Here is an 8,314-nt window from a genome sequence, read left to right as displayed (position 1 = left end):
GGGGTACGACAGGTACAGCTGTGTGTCGACAGCATAGCAGTGGTAGGAGAAGCCATGTGAGGTGATTATTGGTCCAAGTGAGGTGGTGCACAGGGAGAAGAGGAGGGGTCCAAGGACGGAGCCTTGTGGGACACCAGTGGAGAGCTGGCGGGGTCCTGACACTTTGCCTCCCCAGGAGACCTGGTAGGAACTTCCCGACAGGTAGGATGAGATCCACTGAAGTGCAGTGCCAGTAATGCCCATTGCAGAAAAGTCTGGCGAGCAGGATCTGATGGTTAACCGTATCAAACGCTGCAGAAAGGTCCAGCAGAATGATGATGGATGACCTTGAAGCCACTGTGGCAGACTGGAGGGCAGAGGTGACTGACAGGAGGGCAGTTTCTGTGGAGTGGCCAGTCTTGAAGCCCAATTGGTTGGGGTCAAGCAGGTTGTTCTGAGAGAGAAAGTTTGACAGTTGGTTAAATACAGCGCGTTCAATTGTTTGTGAAAAGAAGGGTATTAGTGAAACTGGTCTGTAGTTCTGGAGGACGGCTAGGTTAAGGGAGTGTTTAACACAAGGGAGGATTTAACACATACCAAGCCACGTGTACTGAACACACAGCACAGGTAGGCACAGACACACACACACCACTGCACTGGATATATTGTGTTGGGATTTGAGCCAATCCCAACATAATAGATGCTCTGCACTGTCCCTGTTAGAGAACCTGTCATTGAGCTGGGGGTGGAGGGGGGCAGCAGGACAGCCTGCAAACAGCAGCCAGACAATTCATCAGACAGACAGGTCAATGAATATTAATAAAGTCCTAAACTACTTTGAAGCAATTCAAGTTATCTAACCTTGTGCCTTGTGTTGTTTCTTGAAGCCATGTCCTTTCATTTTTTATTTACCAGATGTTTTCTGTCTCATGTGATGGAAATCCATATCTCAAGCCATATGTTTCATAGCAACTGAACTAGTGCTGAAAAAAAACAAAATGAAATGGACAAAGTTAAACATGATGTTAGTATCTTCATTTATTTCAGACTGAGACACACTGTTGCAAAGCAGATGGTGGACAAACTTTTCGAGAAATTGGACAACTTATGGACCAAACAACAAGCTTTAGGTTTTTAGATATGTTTTTGTAAAATCTTTTTCACCATTATTTATTTATTTTTAGGAAATGGAAGTGGAATGGGCTTAGGTGTACTATGTCTTAATACTGTGTCGAAAGTATGGGCCACAGAATGGAAGTTTTAAGATGGTTGGCTAAAAGTGTTAATGAAGTATTTCATTGTGATGAAACTTGAGATTTACACCCCTACAAGAACCTCTGCACCTGAAGGTGTAGCATGAGAGCTTTTTGAGAATTCACACTGTGAGTTGCAGGGGTATAGGCTCGTTTTCAAATATGACGGGGGACAGCTTTTTTAATAACTGAGGATGCTGCTGTTAAATAAAATAATTTGAGTAAAAAGTGTGGGAGGGGGGCAAATTTGCCATTTTCAAAAAGTGGGTGGGTCATGTCCCACCCTTTTATCATCAAACCAAAGCCCCTGATGAGAAGTGCACATTTTTAATTTTACGTGCAGGAAGTACACAGCCCTACTACAGGAGAACTGGATGACTTATTGAGGAAACTTTTGGGTAGCTTCCGTCTCAATCCTGTGATCGAGTTTTCTGTGGATGACGTGATTCTGTTCTGACCTAAAGTAATCAATAAAGTCAACTTTCTATGCCCAACTACTATTGAAATAGGATTTTGAGAATACGTGCGCAGAATAATGTGATCTAAAATCGACATGGAGAAGCACATTGTGGTGGCCACTTTAGCTGGCCAGTAAGCATTTTGTGGGGAGGCACGTACAGTTCGTAATTACACACTGAGCCCTGGAAGGTAAAAAATATAGCAACGCCCAGAGTCACTGAGCCTTACATTCCATGCTATAGTCACACAGTCCATTTGAAAACGTTTTAGTGACAACAACATTTATAAATACAAGGCCATGTTGAAAAACATTACATTAAACAGTACAAAATACTTGAAAATGTGCATAAACAATATTGCATCCATGAAGCTGCTCTTCTGAGTTAGTCAAATCTGGAAAGCAAACAAACAAGCAAATTAAGGGGGAAATTAATCTGTGCTTGCAAATCTAGGCAGTAACAAATGTAACGTGTTTGCAAATGAGACGCTGATCTTTGGTCACTATGCTTTGGTGTTCCTGACAGATCAGAGCTATCATGTCTGACGAGAAAATGATGCTAACTGATAAAACAGATACATGCTGACAACTGTGTGGATTTTTGCCCCACAGCATGCAAACATCAAATCAAATCAAATCAAATGTATTTGTATAGCCCTTTTTACACGCAAACATGTCACAGAGGGCTTCACATGCGCCCATAGAACTGCCCCTCAACCAACCTAAACCCTCAAGGAAGACAAGGAAAAACTCCCAGAAAAACTCCCAACGGGAAAAAAAATGGAAGAAACCTTGGGAGGAGCAATTCAGAGAGGGATCCCCTCCTCCAGAGACGGTTGGTAAACATAACTTCATATTCAAAAAAAGACCTCCAGATCTTTATTTTTATCTCACACAAACCAGAATCATGCTTCCCCATTACCTTCAACGTTCAACGCAGTGTGCCCAAACTTCAGCCTATTTCACATTACCTCCTGCTCCCCCTAAGACACCTGCTCACCCGATAGAACCACCTTCCTTTCTGGCAATCATCCCACTGCCTTTGCTAGACCCCAGTCCGCACCACCTTAATCAAAAGTTTGACCTCTCTCTTTCCCAATGGCACCTCCACATCCACGCTCTCTCTTGTCCTCCCCACCACACCTATGTGAGCTGGCACCAAGCAAAATGGCACCACCACCCCCACCCTCTCATCAACACTTCCATCAAGTCCACCAACAGGTCTATTTTGTCTAACCTACCTGACTTTATACTAGGACTATAGGACAGCAGCTGAATCAGAGCACACCACCCAAAGGGGCTGCACCTCCTCCACCCATCTCCCCTCCACAATTAGGCCACTATCACCTCTATAGACCACCACGCTATCACTAAATTTTACCTAAATGCTTATGTGGCTCGGTAATAGTCAGACCGGACACAGTAATGTAAAGATTGTTTTAATATTTATTTGTGGGTTTGATTCCCTGACTGCACTAATTAAGTACAGTATTAATCTTTAAGCTTGGAGGAGCTTTCAGAACAGAAAAATACTCATTTCCTAACTTAGCAAGATGTATTCGATAGGTACAAAATAGGCAACAGTATAAGCAACAGTAGTGGCTCTTTTTCTACTGGTGTACAGTCTGCGCGCCAAACCACACATGGAAACCCGAAAGACACCACCAACAATATCTCCCCTGCTATTCCGCTGTTTCAGCTCACCATACGACGGTATCGGAAGCTAGTTCTTCCAGTATTCTACCCGCGCTAACTTTATGACGTGAAACGTGATTTCACCACCCTCGCGAGCTAACCGTGAACTGCTCTTAAGGTGACAGTGTAACCCCAACCAAGAAGCCGCTATCTAAGCAAATAACACAAACAATGGTATTTAACAGCTCAAAACAGCTCAAAAACAATCCCTACTCCTTGCTCACCTGGTTACATTCTCCCGTGCTTCAAGTCAACGTCCTCGGTGACTTCCTACATAACCTACACAGCCTACACATTACTCCTTTAGATTTGCGATATGCAGAACCATGCCCGCCAACACCTGAGAGAGTACATCTGGACTAAAAGACACTGCATTGCTTGCTGACCTTGGTAAGTTAAACGGGTTTCTGTTTATCCCTGCGGTCGTCCTCTGACTTTTCAGAGGTGGGGTAATGGGCGTGTCTACTCTAAAACTTCCTTCCCTCCTCTTCCTTGGAACAGGTACAGGCTGTACTTCAGGTTCCTCAGTTGGTAAACACAGGCTCTTCGGCATGGGATGCATGTTAGGCGGGGATTCCACCAGCGGGTTGCCGTCAGGAACGTAATTCATCTCCTGTCCCAATGGATCCTCACCCCCGAGCATGTCTCTAGGAACCGCATCCTGATGCCTTTCTGCCTATTCAATCACCTCAGGTTCCCGATCGTCCACTTGCCCAATCACTGGGTACCTGACTTCCTTGATCAACACAAACTCTGGATTTTGTTCCTTCCTGGCGGTCAATAGCGAAGATACACCCTTTGCCCAACTTCTACAGGCAATAAACTTTCCCTTGCTGCTGGGCCAGCCTGTCTGCAGCCTTCCTCTCAGCACACTCTCTTGCTTTTGCGTGTGCATATTGGAGGCGTTCCTGGTGTTCAACCAACCAGTAAGGTTGGCCATCCTTCTCTCGCTCTTGGCCCAGCATTGCATCAATCGGAAGGTGTGGGTGGACTCCAAACAGCAGATGGTAGGGTGAATAACCTGTGGTCGCATGTGGCGTGACGTTACACGTATACACAAGCTCTGCCAGATGTTGAGGCCAACAGTGTTTCTTTTCAGGTGGAAGTGTGCGCAAGAGATCATGTACCGTTCTGTTAAACCTCTCACACTGTGGGTTCCCCTGAGGATGGTGCGGTGTTGTACGGGTCTTCTTCACTCCATATAACTTGCATAGTTCAGCGATTACAGAACTCTCTGTAAAAAATTCCTACCCTGGTCCGAGTATAGGCGTTCTGGCACCCCGTACTTCATGAAACAAGTGAAGCAGGTTCATGCAGGGGGACGCGAGACCTAGCGCGACTAGCAAACCGTCATCACGCGTCAGGCACACCCTCCTAATAGGGCGGGGTATATAGCAGGGATCCCAGCTCCTGCATTGCTAGTGCGACTCAAACTCTCCCGGCCTCCACCCTTTTGTCTGGTCTTCTTTTTCTTCTTTCTCAGGGGGAATGCTGTTGCTGCTCTCTGCCCGGAAGTCGAGACGGTGTCTCAGGAGACGCTGTCTTCGTTGGGTGCGGCAGGGAGCCGCTGCAAGCACAACCATACGCCAAATCAAATATTACAATGATGTATTGTATCATGTGGAATAAAGTATCGGTCAACAAAACTACTCAGTCCTCCTGCCTGAACCACTCTTTCAGGATGACTTTGGCAGTTGTGTCTGCTTTCTGATCTCGTGTCGCAAAAGCTTGACTAAACTTAGTGAAGACATCTGTCATGACAAGTACATTCTCGCGACCATCTGTGGCGCGCTCGAGCATAGTGTAGTCCACGGCGACTACTTCAAGTGGGCGAGTAGCCAAGAATGGAGTCTGGGGTGCACGAATCTTAGGCTGCGGCGGAGTGGTACCTGTTCTGAGGATGTCACATATGGCCACACACCCGTCGTACTCCGCATCTTCACTGTCTGGGTCTGGCTCGTCAGTTGCTGGTTGCCAAGAGAGAGAATCGGCTGCAGAATTGCATCGGCCGGGGCGATACTTCACATCAAACTCAAATACAGCTAGCTGAGCAACCCATCGCTGCTGAATGGCTCCTAACTTAGCAGTGGAGAGGTGACACAAAGGGTTATTGTCTGTGATGATGGTAAACTTGGACCCTAAAAGATAACTCCTAAACTTCTCTGTGACCGCTCACTTTAACGCAAGGAGTTCCAGCTTCATGCTGCTATAATTTCAATCATTCTTCTCAGCCCCTCTGAGCCTCCGACTCGCATAGGCTATGACTTTTCTCTTCCCCCCTTGAACTTGATACAGAACTGCAACCAAACCTAGACCACTAGCGTCTGTTTCCAGTATAAATGGAACAGTAAAGTCTGCATAACCAAGTGTGGGAGTACTAGTTAGCTTTCCCTTGAGCAGCTCAAACGCTTATAGACACTGTGGTGTCCAAGCAGAACATGACAACTGACTAGCTCTAGCCTGGCTACTCTCCTTCATACTGAGATTTACAACATCGTGCAAAGGCCCTGCAACTTGGAAAAGACCCTCAATGAACCTCTGATGGTAACTACAAAATCCAAGAAAGGACCTAAGCTCTTTTACAGTACTAGGCATAGGCCATGCCTTCACTGCACTTATCTTGTCAGGGTCTGTACTTATGCCTTGAGCTGACACTGTGACCAAGAAACCTGACCTCAGGCTGGAGGAAATGACTCTTTTCCACTTTAACCTTCAGCCCTGTCTCCTTCAACCTCTGTAGAACTGTTTCTAGCCTTAATAGATGATCCTGGAACGTCGGTGAAAACACAAGCAAATCATCCAAATAAATCAATACAATTTGGAAGACCAGATTGTTCAGTGTAGCCTGTATAAGGCGCTGAAAGGTTGCAGGCGCATTGCACAACCCAAAGGGCATTCTCAAGTACTCATATAGGCCAAATGGCGTGGTAAACGCCGTCTTGTCCCTATCGCTTTCCCGAACCGCCACTTGGTGGTATCCGCTTGTAAGGTCGATTGTTGAAAAGAACTCTGCACCGCTCAGTGCATCCAGACTTTCGTCAATGCGAGGCAGTGGAAACGCGTCACGCCTGGTCTTCGAGTTCAACCTCCTGTAGTCTACACATAGTCTTAGACTTCCATCCGACTTGCGCACCAACACTATCGGTGAGGCGTAGGAGCTTGAGCTCTCTTGGATCACTCCTCTCCTCAGCAGCTCCGAGATATGCTCCCTTACCTCCTTGTATTGATTGGGTGGTATTCACCGGTAGGGCTGGGAGACCGGTGTTTCGTCTACCAAAGGGATTTCATGTTCAACTCGATCTGTGTATCCCAGATCCTCCTCCTGAGCTGCGAACACATCTGCATACTTCATCAGCAGCACACCAAGCTCTGCCTGCTGTGCTGGTGTACCTCCTAGGTGGAGTCGGTCCAGTAGGCTCCGTATGTTACCGTTCGATCCTTTATCGTCCCTCCAGTTTATAGTCACGTCTTCATGGTTAGCGGAAATACGCTGAAACTTCACCTCACAGGGGTCACCCTCAAAACATTCACACTGGCTAAGCATACCTAACTTCACTTTAGCGGGTAGCCAGACACCCTCCGGTGAGAAGTTAATTACGTGACTGAAAATACATGACTGTTGGCCGATACAACAGTAGGAACAACTTTTAACCCACCGGGAAGTGCGACATTACCCGGCTCAAACAGAAGGCTGGAGTCTCTATCAGACTGTCTCCTGGCGCCCCTTGTATTGACCATGGTAACAGATAGAGCGGGTACATACACCTTGTGTTTGCCAGCCACACGAGCAGTGGACACCTTTCTAATAAGTTCTGCCTCTTGCACCCGGTGGAACGCCTTCCTCCAAGCAGAGCCCAACTCCACTTCTAAAGTTGTGTCAAACTCTGAGAGTACCAACTGCCTACACCGTTTGGTGACGTTCATTCCAATAATCCCAGGTGGAGATGAGTCTGACTCCTTGGTGTTGTCCGTCTTTGTATTGTCATCTTTGATTATTAAGAACCCACACTCTGGAATGGTGAGCTCCATCACTTGTATGTCTAACTCTACGTAGCCCAAGTAGGGTAGTGGTAATTTGTTGGCTGCTGTTATTCTAAGCCACTTAGCTGTACAGTGCATGTCCTCATCTTCCCCATGAAGATGGTCTCTGAAAAATCCTTCTGTCAAAGTGCTTACATTACTTCCTGTGTCAAGTAGGCATCTAAAAGAAATGCCACCTATCTCGATGTCTACTTCTGGACACTTGCCTACAGCATTTTCTAAGAAGTGCTCTTTGGTTGACGGATTCTTTGAGCCTTCTGACTTTCCTTGCATTGCACAGCTCATAGCAATGGAGGGGTCCCGTTTCCCTGCACCGCCGGACTACGCATAACAGTAGATTGACTTCCTGGCCCACGCGTGGGACACTGCCTAGCCATATGCCCCACACCCTCACAATTTCTTTTTGTGGTTCATGTCGTTTTTAATTTGTAACTTGTATAACTGCATGCTCTTATGGGCACAATGTATGCTTCATGTTTTGGCTGCTTGCAATGTTTGGGACTACCTCGTTGTTATGATCAGTGACCTATGCTCTTTTGTAAAGCTCTCTCTTGGAAGTCGCTTTGGATAAAAGCGTCTGCTAAATGCAGAAATGTAAATGTAACGCAGACATATGAGCTGACCATCATTCGTATACTTTGGTTTCACTCTGGGTCTATCACCCTTACTACCACCTTCTGCACCGGCAGTCTGCAGAGAGAGCATGTCATGTCAGTCGGTACATTACTTGTCAAGTTGACCCCTCCCGAAACCTCCTCTGGGCCACCAACTGCTAGATTTCTGTTTCTTGCCACATTAGAGCTACTGGGTGGTCTTCAAGAGTCCACATCAGTGCTTCCTCTCGTACACCAAACAAATCAGACTCAGGCCTCTCTCTAATAAACCTACG

The 8,314-nt window shown here is 46.5% G+C and overlaps 1 long non-coding RNA gene across 1 annotated transcript; it reads right to left on the bottom strand.

The window, feature by feature from the left end:
* Nucleotides 1–401: 401 nt before the first annotated feature.
* On the bottom strand, nucleotides 402–3,811 carry LOC124480714. Its single transcript, XR_006957572.1, has 3 exons — nucleotides 3,609–3,811; nucleotides 841–962; nucleotides 402–433 (listed from the first exon to the last, which is right to left on the bottom strand). It is a non-coding gene; the product is annotated as an uncharacterized LOC124480714 (long non-coding RNA).
* Between the last annotated feature and the right edge of the window lie 4,503 nt (nucleotides 3,812–8,314).

This window comes from Hypomesus transpacificus, chromosome 18 (assembly GCF_021917145.1).
Source record: "Hypomesus transpacificus isolate Combined female chromosome 18, fHypTra1, whole genome shotgun sequence".
In the NCBI taxonomy this organism is placed as follows: domain Eukaryota; kingdom Metazoa; phylum Chordata; class Actinopteri; order Osmeriformes; family Osmeridae; genus Hypomesus; species Hypomesus transpacificus.
This window is presented reverse-complemented; position numbering and strand designations above follow the sequence as displayed.